General features: G+C 43.6%; 1 long non-coding RNA gene across 1 annotated transcript; it reads left to right on the top strand.

The window, feature by feature from the left end:
- The first annotated feature begins 11,242 nt into the window (after positions 1–11,242).
- On the top strand, positions 11,243–12,167 carry LOC133116764 (uncharacterized). Its single transcript, XR_009705904.1, has 3 exons — positions 11,243–11,304; positions 11,487–11,600; positions 12,045–12,167. It is a non-coding gene; the product is annotated as an uncharacterized LOC133116764 (long non-coding RNA).
- The last annotated feature ends 750 nt before the right edge of the window (positions 12,168–12,917 follow it).

The raw sequence follows: 12,917 nt of genomic DNA, 5'->3' as shown, positions 1-12,917 counted from the left end.
ACAAAGACATAAATGACGAGAGAGAGATGTTATTTATGTGAGTTCCATATTTCTGTTTCTATTTACAGTATAATATAATGTCGGGGGCAACATTTGCTCAGGCCGTAAGAGCAGTCGTCTGGCAGTCGGAGGGTTGCCGGTTCGATCCCGCCCTGGGTGTGTCAAAGTGTCCCTGAGCAAGACACCTAACCCCTAAATGCACCTGATGAGCTGGTTGGTGCCTTGCATGGCAGCCAATCACTGTTGGTGTGTGAGTATGTGTATGAATGGGTGAATGAGAAGAATTATACACCGTTTGTATAAAGGCGCTATATAAATGCCAGCCATTTACCATTTAAAGCAAATTGAATTGAATTGAAATTGAGAGACAGTGAGAGTTAAAATAACAAATAATATATGCAGTGCAGAATTAGGCCAATATCCACTACTAATTAATATTCAGAAAAGAGCCATCACATTTTGGAAGCGAGCAAGAGAGAGAGAGAGAGAGGGGAGGTAGCCTGGAATTCCTGTAATTAGGGAGCTGGTCTCTCATCAGTAGATCAAAAAGCCTGAGCCAGTGTGGGCTGATGGGGGGAGTTATTTAACATACTGGGCACCAGAGAGAGAGCATGCAGTAATGATGATTACTTGTTCATTTAGGAGGCTTTTTTGTCCAGAGCGAGATACAAATATAACACCATAAATCCAATAAATGTAAAAGAAAATTCTGCCAACCTTGATCCACAATATAACTTGTATGTTCATATAGTGAGCATGCACGTTAAGCCAGAATGTGTGATGTAAGAAGCGTAAAAGCACTGCATGAGGGTGGGCACAGGAACTGAACCGACAGGTCTGAAGAGAACACACATGTTCTCCTCCGTAACTTCAAACCTCGGCGTGGTGATGCACAGCAGACTGTCCCTCTCCGAGAACATTGCGGCGGTGACCCGGTCATGCAGGTTCTTCCTATACAACATCCGGAGAATCCGGCCCTTTCTCACCCCCTATTCGACCCAGCTCCTGGTCCAAGCCATGGTTCTGTCCGGCCTGGACTACTGCAATTCCCTCTTGGCTGGCCTCCCAGCGTCCGCCATCAGACCCCTCCAACTTATCCAGAATGCAGCAGCTCGTCTGGTCTTCAACCTTCCCAAATACTCACACGTCACCCCCCTGCTTACTTCCCTCCACTGGCTGCCTGTCATGGCTCGCATCAAATTCAAAACATTGGTGCTAGCCTTACAAGCAGTTAAGGGGTCTTCCCCAGCTTATCTACAAAAGATCATCAGACCCTACACCCCTGCCAGACCTCTTCGTTCAGCCTCCACAGGCCACTTGGCACCTCCCCTTCTCCGAACTTCCACCTCACGCTCACGACTACTGTCTGTTCTGGCTCCACGGTGGTGGAACAAACTCCCCGTTGAGGTCAGAACTGTAGAATCTCTTCCAGCGCAAACTGAAGACGCACTTCTTCAAGCTGCACCTCTCCCTGTCCCTCCCTACCTCCCTGTAAACCTTAATTTTTGTCTTTCTGTGATTTACTTTCTGTGTATCAGGATGTTTTAGTTTGGCTAGGTAACCAGTGTTTGGCTAGTTAATGGGTTTGTTCATACATTTGCGTGTTGCGGTTTGAAGAAAAAAAATCAAAAATCAAATAGGCCCTGGTCCTTATCGTTGTTGTGCAGGTAGCAGTTGAAATTGGACTTCCCTCTAGGGTTTTTCAGCGCACTTGTCCCTGGTTATGGGTATGCACTTTGTTGTCCATCGCTCTGGATAAGAGCGTCTGTCAAATGCCATTAATGTAGTGCAACGTAATAACTGCCCCCGTCTTTCATTAAGACACACTGCCGAGTGACCGCTCATATTTCCCCTCTGAAAACATTTCCGGTGCCAGAATACAATCCGTTAAGAAGCAAGGATGCAGCGGCTGGGCCCGCCTGTCAGCACGTGTCTTTCCCGCGAGTGGAAATCACCTGCGGGGGAAACAGGAAGCCGCACCGCGTGAAACCAGAGCACGGCGGACGTACCTGGCCTCTGACTGCGCCGCCCACACAGAATGATGAGTTTTGTCGTCTATAAGTTTTTCTAGATCGGCCCATTTTTAAAAAACCACTTCGCCAACTGATGAGATTGGCGGTTTTAAATCAGGGCATCGTGTCTGCCTCGCGCAGAGCGGGGAGCAGAAGTATGCCATTTGCATGGGACTCTCTGTTCACTCTTTACATCGGTCTTTTAGCAGGCGTGTTATCCAGGGCGACCGACGCTGTACGGAAAAACAAAGTGCACCTGCACGATCAATATAGGGCGGCCTGTACCGTAGTGGTTAAGGTACATGACTGGGACCTGCGAGGTTGGTGGTTCGATCCCCGGTGTAGCCACAATAGGATCCGCCCAGCTGTTGGGCCCTTAACCCTGAATTGCTCCAGGGGAGGATTGTCTCCAGCTTAGTCTAAAATTAACTGTAAGTCGCTTTGGATGTGACATCCATAGCTGGATGGACAACCACCATCTAAAGCTCAACCCAGGTAAGACTGAAATTATATTCATCCCTGCCATTACCTCTCCCCATCTGGATCTCTCCATTTTCCTAGGGGATACCACACTCACGCCATCGCCCAGTGCAAGGAACCTCGGCGTGGTGATGCACAGCAGACTGTCCCTCTCCGAGAACATTGCGGCGGTGACCCGGTCATGCAGGTTCTTCCTATACAACACTTCCTATTCTCACCCCCTACTCGACCCAGCTCCTGGTCCAAGCCATGGTTCTGTCCCGCCTGGACTACTGCAACTCCTTCTTGGCTGGCCTCCCAGCATCCGCCATCAGACCCCTCCAACTTATTCAACCTTCCCAAACACTCATATGTCACCCCCCCTGCTTACTTCCCTCCACTGGCTGCCTGTCATGGCTCGCATCAAATTCAAAACATTGGTGCTAGCCTTCCAAGCAGTTAAGTGGTCTGCCCCAGCTTACCTCCAAAAAATCATCAGACCCTACACCCCTGCCAGACCTCTTCGTTCAGCCTCCACAGGCCGCTTGGCACCTCCCCCTCTCCGAACTTCCTCCTCACGCTCACGACTACTGTCTGTTCTGGCTCCACGGTGGTGGAACGAACTCCCCGTTGTGGTAAGAACAGGAGAATCTCTTCCCATAAACTGAAGACGCACTTCTTCAAGCTGCACCTCTCCCTGTCCCTCCCTACCTACCTCCCTGTAAACCTTAATTGTTGTCTTTCGGTGATTTACCTGTGTATCAGGATGTTCAGTTTGGCTAGGTAACCAGTGTTTGGCTAGGTAAGCGGTTTGTTCATACATTTGCGTGTTGCGGTATTATGATAGAAAATAAATAAAAATAAAAAGATCAAATAGGCCCTGGTCCTTATCTTTGTTGTGCAGGTAGCAGTTGAAATTGTACTTCCCTCTAGGCTCTTTCAGCACTGTGATATGATGTGGTGTGGTGTGATGTGATGTGATGTGATGTAATTTAATGTAGTGTAATGTAGTGTAATGTAATCTGAGCTGTCCTTACCTAATTTCTCAAATGATCTTGGCCTCTATAACCGCTCTAAACACATTCAGGACACTCAACATCTATCCTATTATTTTAGCTATTTATTCTCATTCTAGAAGAAATAAGAACTTAAAAACATGTTTATTTAATGCATGAGGCAAACTTCACCACGAAGCAGAAGCTCACCTTGAAGGCGTCTGAAAGTGAAACTTCTCGTCTTAAATAGCAGAACCGCAGCAGACAAGAACAAACACACCTTTAACACAGGGCTGCACCAAACATTTTGCAGAATCTATTCCTGCAAAGACTTCATACTGTACTCGTGCGTCTCTCTTGCTCCCCCCGCGCTGCTTGTTAAACAGGTAAGAAATTCATTATCGGGATATGATACATGTATTAATTGCATTAAGGTTTAAATTTGAGAGGCTAACGCAACGCAACCAGTGGGTAGAATGGTGTATGGCAGTGGTGTCCTAACTTATCCTAAAAGGGCCGGCGTGGGAGCAGGTTTTTGTTTTAACCCAGCCGTAACACACCTGATTATACTAATGAACTAATCGTGGTCTTTAATCAAGACCTTGATGAGTAGAATCAGCTTTGTCCTAGTCCTGTGCTAAAACAACACCCCTGGTGTATGGAGTCCACATAAGAAAAACAAATACCGTTCATCAATGTGAGTGTGACAGAAGCCTGTTTAATTTACAGGACGAGCAATGGATTTCACTGCAGGCCGTTCCCACATGACGGCTAACAGCACATATCTAGAGGTCATTGAGGGTAAGCTATGCTTATGAAAGTGTATATTGTATGTGACAATCTTCCCACGAACAGTAGGATGTATGCATAAACTACCGTGTCCACAATGCAAGGTGGCCTGAAAGTGACCATCGACCCACTTCCTCTGTTGCTCTTATTTCCTGTTTTGTCTTGTTCAAACCTTTTTGTCTTTTTAAAATGTTATTAACAAAGGAATACAATCAGGATTCGGTATACAGGGGATAGTATACAAACAGAACAAAAAATGGGGTATATCACAAAATATTATGAAGAATCCAGATATGAAGTGTTTTGAAAGCCTTTTTGTGAGTTGAGTTAGAAAGTAGTTTCACATATCACTCGACGTCCTTCACGAAAACAATTTTTATTACTAAATTTACATTTATCAATGAACAATTGACAGCATTAACATCAAATTTACTATAAAAAAAGATTTGTCATCTTTTAACTTTTTTAAGGACACCTCCTTAACCTTGCCATGCAAGGCTCCGACCAGCTCGTCAGCAGCATTTTTGGGGGTTAGGTGTCTTGCTCAGGGACACTTCGACCCAGCCCGGGCGGTGGATCGAACCGGCAACCCTCCGACTGCCAGACCACTGCTGAACTAAATTAATCAATGAATCCCTTTTATTTATGCTCAACATCCCATCTTCAATGGCAGGAAACAGTTTTAAAATACTTAGTTTTTTTTCCAGATAATTATTTTCCACAAAAAGTACCATTTTGCCGATGAACACAATTTACCTGTAGCTTGAATCTTTTAGCCTGATTTACCTAAATAAACGTCAATCAGATCTGCGCACCCCTGCTTTTTTTGCAAAAAGGGGTGAAATAAAAGCACAAGCCATTATTTTTAAATGTATTGGTTTGAATAACAGCACACACCTGTTAAATTGACTTCAGTACAATTCAGAGTGGAACAGTCCCTGTTAATTTAAATGAATGTTAATCGCTCTGGATAAGAGCGTCTGCCAAATGCCAATAATGTAATGTAATGTAATGTTAAACACAATCGCTGATGATCCAACATGCATTGCTTTGAAATAGTTTTGCTTAGACAAGGTTAAATATACTGACTGGCTCAACATGGCTCAACTGCCTAAACGTAAAAAGATTCAAATAAAAATTCGATACATTTTTGCTGAATGTATTTTCCCCTGAAGTTGAAATTGCATATCAGGGGAGATTTTTTAGAATTCTTTATGCAGAGCTGTGATCCACTTTTATCCAATTTAATTTTTAGAGGTGTTCCAGACCATAGAGATCTTTCTGAATGTGTAATCTCTATGCGTCTCTGGTTGTGTTGATGGTAGAGGTGTTAATTTCTGAATGTGTAATCTCTATGCGTCTCTGGTTGTGTTGATGGTAGAGGTGTTAATTTCTGAATGTGTATTCTCTGTGTCTCTGGTTGTGTTCACGGTAGAGGTGTTAATTTCTGAATGTGTATTCTCTGTTTCTCTGGTTGTTTTGATGGTAGAGGTGTTCATTTCTGAATGTGTATTCTCGGTGTCTCTGGTTGTGTTGATGGTAGAGGTGTTAATTTCTGAATGTGTATTCTCTGTGTTTCTCTGGTTGTTTTGATGGTAGAGGTTTTCCTGATGGTGTGGCCCTTTGCACGATACGTCCTCCTGGGCCTGCTGTTGACCGTCTTTGCTGGCACACTGCTGGCAGACTGGTGCATGAAGAGAGGTGCCAGCAATCACACCTGTACAATCACACCTGTCACTTTTTCAACATCCCAAATCCATACACAAGCGCATATACACATACACACACACACACAGACAAACACACACACACACCCAGACACAAACACATACACACAGACACAAACACACACACGCACGTACACACAGACATACACACACACACAGACACACACCCTGACACAAACACACACACAGACACACACACACGCACGTACACACAAACACACACACAAGCACACAGACACACGCACATACACACACACACACACACACACAGACAACTCAAATTTAGACACGGAGACCTGATGTACTATAGAGATGTGCTACGATATCATGTCCTTTTTTTGTGACAGGAAGCACACACTCAGAAGAAACCAGGGGCACGTCTGAAAGGGTAAATAAATAAGCGGCAGTACTACTCAGACGCAACGTGGCTTTGGCTTTTTGCAGCAGATTTAATAATGAGCTACACAACCACACAGAAAAGCTGCCCGACTGAGATCTTCAGTAGTGTAGTGTGCAAAAATGTAGTCACCCTGGTCAAAAGGCCTTTTCCAATGAATATAAGTGACCAGAAGCCAACCTGACCTCTAAATGGTATAACATTACACATGACACATTTCTTCAGATTTTACAGCAAGATTACTTTTTATTGTAATTTTTTACAGTTTCAAAATAATAACAAAGGAAAAAGGTCCTGTGCAAAGGTTTGGGAGCGCTGTCTATTAGTACTTTCTAACTATAACAGCTTGTCAACGCTTCCTGTAGCCAATTCCCGTTTTTGAAATTTTTCTTCCTGGCTGAACACCTCTAGCTCAGGAATATTCTTCAGCCTCCTTGCACGTACGACAATTTTGACATCTTCAATAATATTCGATTGTGGGTGCCATTCCAAAACCTTCACCAATCTTTCCTGGCGGTTTGAGGAACCCGTGGTTGTGAAGACCAGACAGAACAGCCACTGCAGTTGGATACTTTAGAAGGCATGCAGTTACAGCAGAATAGAAAGTTCAGCCCTGGAATTATACTCACCTGACTCATTGAAGCCCTAACCAGTAAATCACCATGCCCTGGGCTGTAGAAATCATCCTTTTGAAGAAAGTAAGAAAGAATAATTCAAAAGGGTTCCCAAATGTTTGCACAGGGCCTTTTTATTTTTTTATTTCTAAACAGTAAAAAATGAAAACAAAAAGCAATCTTGCTTTTAAATGTTCCAAAAGGTCTCATATTTAACTATTTAAACCATTCAGGTTTGCTTTCGATCACGTACAGATTAATTGTAACAGATATTTAAACCGGTGGTGCCCAAATTTTTGCACCTCACTGTATCTGAGTGTGAGCACTCTTAGACATCCATACTGGCTCGACTGTGTCAGTACTGCAGCTAGCTGAGGTTTAAGTACTCTTAGATCCACTGTGTCAGTACTGCAGCTAGCTGAGGTTTAAGTACTCCTAGATCCACTGTGTCAGTACTGCAGCTAGCTGAGGTTTAAGTACTCTTAGATCCACAGTGTCAGTACTGCAGCTAGCTGAGGTTTAAGTACTCCTAGATCCACTGTGTCAGTACTGCAGCTACCTGAGGTTTAAGTACTCTTAGATCCACTGTGTCAGTACTGCAGCTACCTGAGGTGTGAGTGCTCTTAGATCCACAGTGTCAGTACTGTAGCTACCTGAGGTTTAAGTACTCCTAGATCCACTGTGTCAGTACTGCAGCTACCTGAGGTTTAAGTACTCTTAGATCCACTGTGTCAGTACTGCAGCTACCTGAGGTTTAAGTACTCTTAGATCCACTGTGTCAGTACTGCAGCTACCTGAGGTGTGAGTGCTCTTAGATCCACAGTGTCAGTACTGCAGCTACCTGAGGTTTAAGTACTCCTAGATCCACTGTGTCAGTACTGCAGCTACCTGAGGTTTAAGTACTCTTAGATCCACTGTGTCAGTACTGCAGCTAGCTGAGGTTTAAGTACTCTTAGATCCACAGTGTCAGTACTGCAGCTACCTGAGGTGTGAGTGCTCTTAGATCCACAGTGTCAGTACTGTAGCTACCTGAGGTTTAAGTACTCTTAGATCCACTGTGTCAGTACTGCAGCTACCTGAGGTTTAAGTACTCTTAGATCCACTGTGTCAGTACTGCAGCTAGCTGAGGTTTAAGTACTCTTAGATCCACAGTGTCAGGACTGTAGCTACCTGAGGTGTGAGTGCTCTTAGATCCACAGTGTCAGTACTGCAGCTACCTGAGGTGTGAGTGCTCTTAGATCCACAGTGTCAGTACTGCAGCTACCTGAGGTGTGAGTGCTCTTAGATCCACTGTGTCAGTACTGCAGCTACCTGAGGTGTGAGTGCTCTTAGATCCACAGTGTCAGTACTGCAGCTACCTGAGGTGTGAGTGCTCTTAGATCCACTGTGTCAGTACTGCAGCTACCTGAGGTGTGAGTGCTCTTAGATCCACACTCTGCCATGGCTCACCCTTTCCATTTCCTCTCCAGAGCGGTGATGATGCAGACAGCACGAATGACGAGACGTCTCGCAGAGGCACAGCATTAGACGAGGCCATTTATGAGAAGTGCATATGAGACCTGCCCGGATTGCACAATACACACACACACACACACACACACACACACACACACACACACACACACACATACACACACATACACACACACACACATACACACACACACACACACGTATTCATCATGCACAGGCACATATTCCACATCTATACACACACAGTACTCTGCACACACAGTACTCAACATCTATACACACACAGTACTCAACATCTATACACACAGTACTCTGCACACACAGTACTCAACATCTATACACACACAGTACTCCACATCTATACACACAGTACTCTGCACACACAGTACTCAACATCTATACACACACAGTACTCCACATCTACACACACAGTACTCAACATCTATACACACACAGTACTCAACATCTATACACACAGTACTCCACATCTACACACACAGTACTCAACATCTATACACACACAGTACTCAACATCTATACACACACAGTACTCCACATCTACACACACAGTACTCAACATCTATACACACACAGTACTCAACATCTATACACACACAGTACTCAACATCTACACACACAGTACCCCACATCTACACACACAGTACCCCACATCTATACACACACAGTACCCCACATCTACACACACAGTACTCAACATCTATACACACACAGTACTCAACATCTATACACACAGTACTCAACATCTACACACACAGTACTCAACATCTACACACACAGTACCCCACATCTATACACACACAGTACCCCACATCTACACACACAGTACCCCACATCTACACACACAAGGTCACCAGCTGCAAGCCGGTAAGCTGCTGTGACACATTCCAGCATGCACTGGTGCTAAAAAAACAACAACAAAAACCCCCCTGAAAAAAGGTGTCATGAGGGGTAAATATGAATGAGGCTTAACTTCCTGTTGTTAATGAAGAGACTCAGAAACAGTGACCATCCCGTCTCAATCGAGCAAACCTGCAGTGGAGAGATACGAAGAGAAGGGGATTCAGCTTACACATCATGAAAGAAAGCGTTACTATCAGCATTAGTATTTCACTTCTGCTGGCTGTTTATCAAACAGAAGGTAAATTAATAATGTTTTTTTCCCTTCGAGACTTTCAAATATGTTTCTTTCAGGTACAGTGGTTTCATAAGCTCATCTGAGCTGATGAGATTTGCAGGCAGCTCCATAGCGTACTGTAGTTATAGTATTTTTACGTAACCCTTTTTATACAATTGGGTCATTGGTATTAAAATCTTTTTTTTACAAAAATCTAACATTGATTGGATCTAGCTCATGAGTCACATCACTAGCATTTCAAGATTTTCTGATTGGGGATGGCATAATTGTTTTAGATCATTTATTTATTTTTTTGTGGTACTGTATGACATCATATCTATGATTGTTCTATTATTAGATATTATTTGTATTTTTAATACTGATCTTTTTCTCATACTGTCAATGCCCATTAAATCCTGCAACAATCTATCATCTGTGTTAAATTAATCTACCATAGTCATTATTCAGTTAACTGTTTCTGTCATGTAAAATTTTTGAAATGGTCATTTCTTTTATACCACCAATAAATGTTTGGTTGTACAGATCAGATACCTGTCGACTTAATCATGACTTAATGCCACGCCTTAAATGTTAAATTAGTGAGCCATTATTTGGGTAAATATAATTTTTAATCTTGCAATTGTACATATCATCTGATCATTTATTATCCTCACAGGAGCATTCCTGAAGGTAAGAGTTTGTGGTCAGGGAAGTCATATTTATATTTCATATTTATTCATTTAAATATGAAAGGTTTTTCACATGCAGGTTTGACTTGTTAATGTAACAGCTCTGGTTTGCGCGATTCGTCTACTTACTGTACGCACACCTGTGAGAGCGCCAGACCATATTAATATCCATTGGGAACACAAACAAGGAGAATCCGATGCTACGTTATTTATGCATTTTACAAACATATCCATGAAAGATTCGGGTCTGTATCGGTGAGAAATTATGGCAGATATATCATTCAAGTAACGTCTCAGTCTTGGGTGAGGAACCAGCTCCCGATATTACTTACAACATGCATATGAAACATCAGACATCAGAAATATTAACCAAGGAATAATTGAGATGAGCTTACATGACGCTGCTTTTTATCACAGCCAGGTTACTGTTAAAACAGCACTCACAATTTTACCGTCTTTGTTTCTATTAGCATAGAGTATTTCTGTCATGCGGTGCCTGCTGTAGCATCGCTTCTCTCTTTAACAAACATCCCGTCCATATTCATTTTTAAACTAGCTTCAATAAAATGCGGAAACTGCGGCGATACATTAACTTGTTCCGAAGGCCATGAGAAAAGATTGTGGTCCGCCCAACTCTCGTCTCTGACGCCGAGCAGCGCGGTCAGACGCTGCAAGCCGCAGCCTGCAGTAACACGGTGCAAACAGCAGGGGGAGTCCTGCATCCAGCTGGAAACGGGAAAGAAACACCACGTCTCCTGGCGCTAGTCCGTCCCGAACGCAGGTTTTAATCGCCTTCCTCGACTTCTCCCTGGCTGAATAACTCCTGCAAGGTGCCTCAGAGAAAGGCCAGTCGGTGGAGACACCGTGAAGAGTCCACTTCATGTGCTTCACACTGCATAACACGCCTTTAAATAAACATGCAAAGTGATTTTACTTTCTATGATCTCTCTCCAGCAGAAGGACTAGTTCTGCCCAAGCACCACATTGCAGATCCATGTAATGGTAATGACCATGGTAAGGGCAGTTTATTTCTTGATGATACCTATGTGGAAAATTATAAATTCCCCCGAACTCATACCTAGTTATTCTTTTTTTTCATATAAAATTAAGCTTTTGCAACATTTGTGTTACACGGTACAGACTAAAGAACAAGAGGGGCCAGACACCAGTGACTCACAAAGACTTGTTTCCTTTAGAAACCGAATACGGCGATTTGTACTTGGCCGTGAACATTGGACGAATCTGCTTGTTCATAACTGCGACTGTGGCCATCATTCTGCTGACGGTGCACTGGGCTCTGAAGCTCAGAGGTAAGACTCACACAGCCACAGGCACAGCCACAACAGTCATGTTCCAAAATACCTCCAAAATAAAACATTTTAGAGTGAAATAAGCAGCACTGTCCTGTCTCCTCGTGTTATCGGTCCACACTGAGGCCGGAGGAGTAATATATAAATATAAAAAGCACCTCGGGCACCTTGGAATCACGGAAGACGAGCACGAGACGAGACGGCTTGAAGAAGGCGTGTCGCTCTCCTTCGGGCCGCCGAGGGACGGGGTGTGGGCGGTGTATCTAAAACGAAATCTAATTAGATTAGATGGGGTACAATTGGCTACGAAATTGGGAGAAAAAGGGAAAAAATCTGAAAAATAAAATAAAATAAAATAAAAAATTTTTTTGTAATAATCAATATTTTCGTATTTTGAGGTAAAACCCATGTTTTTCACCTGTGCTTCCTCCCCTTACCCACCAGGAAAACCTTCGCCCAGGAACACACCCCCATCCCAGGAGAGGGCGAGGACAGTTCCTCCCCCTCCACAGGGTCAGTTTGTGATGCAGACGATGGCTATGAGCTCCCCAACATACTACAACGTACACACATATGAAAACACCAGCTGACGGCTGCCGCCCCGCTGTGCCTCGCTCGAGTGCCTGAGTGCCTGCCAAATGCCAATAATGTAATGTAATGTAATGTAATGTAATGTAATGTCATGTAATGTAAAAAGTCTTTCTGACAGTTCTCTATAAAAAGCGCTGTACAAATAAAGTCGATTTGCTTTCTGATTTGGATAATTTCACTGAATATGCCTTTAGATTATACGTTTTTTTAAAATTAATTGTCGGACTTTTCCCCTCTACTACTCTGTATCGCACTGCAGGGACAGTGAGTCTCTTATCGCAGGGAATCGGCTCTAGAATAGCTGAACTGGGGTCAGCATCCACGTCCTCCCAGAGAGGGCTGAAAGCCCTGATGGAGGCAGAGAGGCTGTTCTCAGATCAGTGCTTCCGGTGTTCAGCGACCACAGACGACAAAAAAACGGATCCTACGGAAGGCTAGGCTGGGGCCTGGACGCAAATGGTCAGTCGATACCTGGACACGGGGCACAGGGCACAGGATGAAACCAAACACCACCAGTAATCCGATCACTCGTATTCACACCTGATTTCATTCCATACATTTGCAATGCGGCATTTTTATTGAACATAACGTCATTGTCTTGGCCTCACAGAAATATTTATTTATTTTTAATATGAACTTAATGAAACTGTTGCCATGCTGCTTGTTTTATATTACTGACCAATTGAAACCCATAGATTGTTCGTTTTAGAAGAAAGGTAACGACTT

The sequence above is a fragment of the Conger conger genome, chromosome 17 (assembly GCF_963514075.1).
Source record: "Conger conger chromosome 17, fConCon1.1, whole genome shotgun sequence".
Lineage (NCBI taxonomy): Eukaryota > Metazoa > Chordata > Actinopteri > Anguilliformes > Congridae > Conger > Conger conger.
This window is presented reverse-complemented; position numbering and strand designations above follow the sequence as displayed.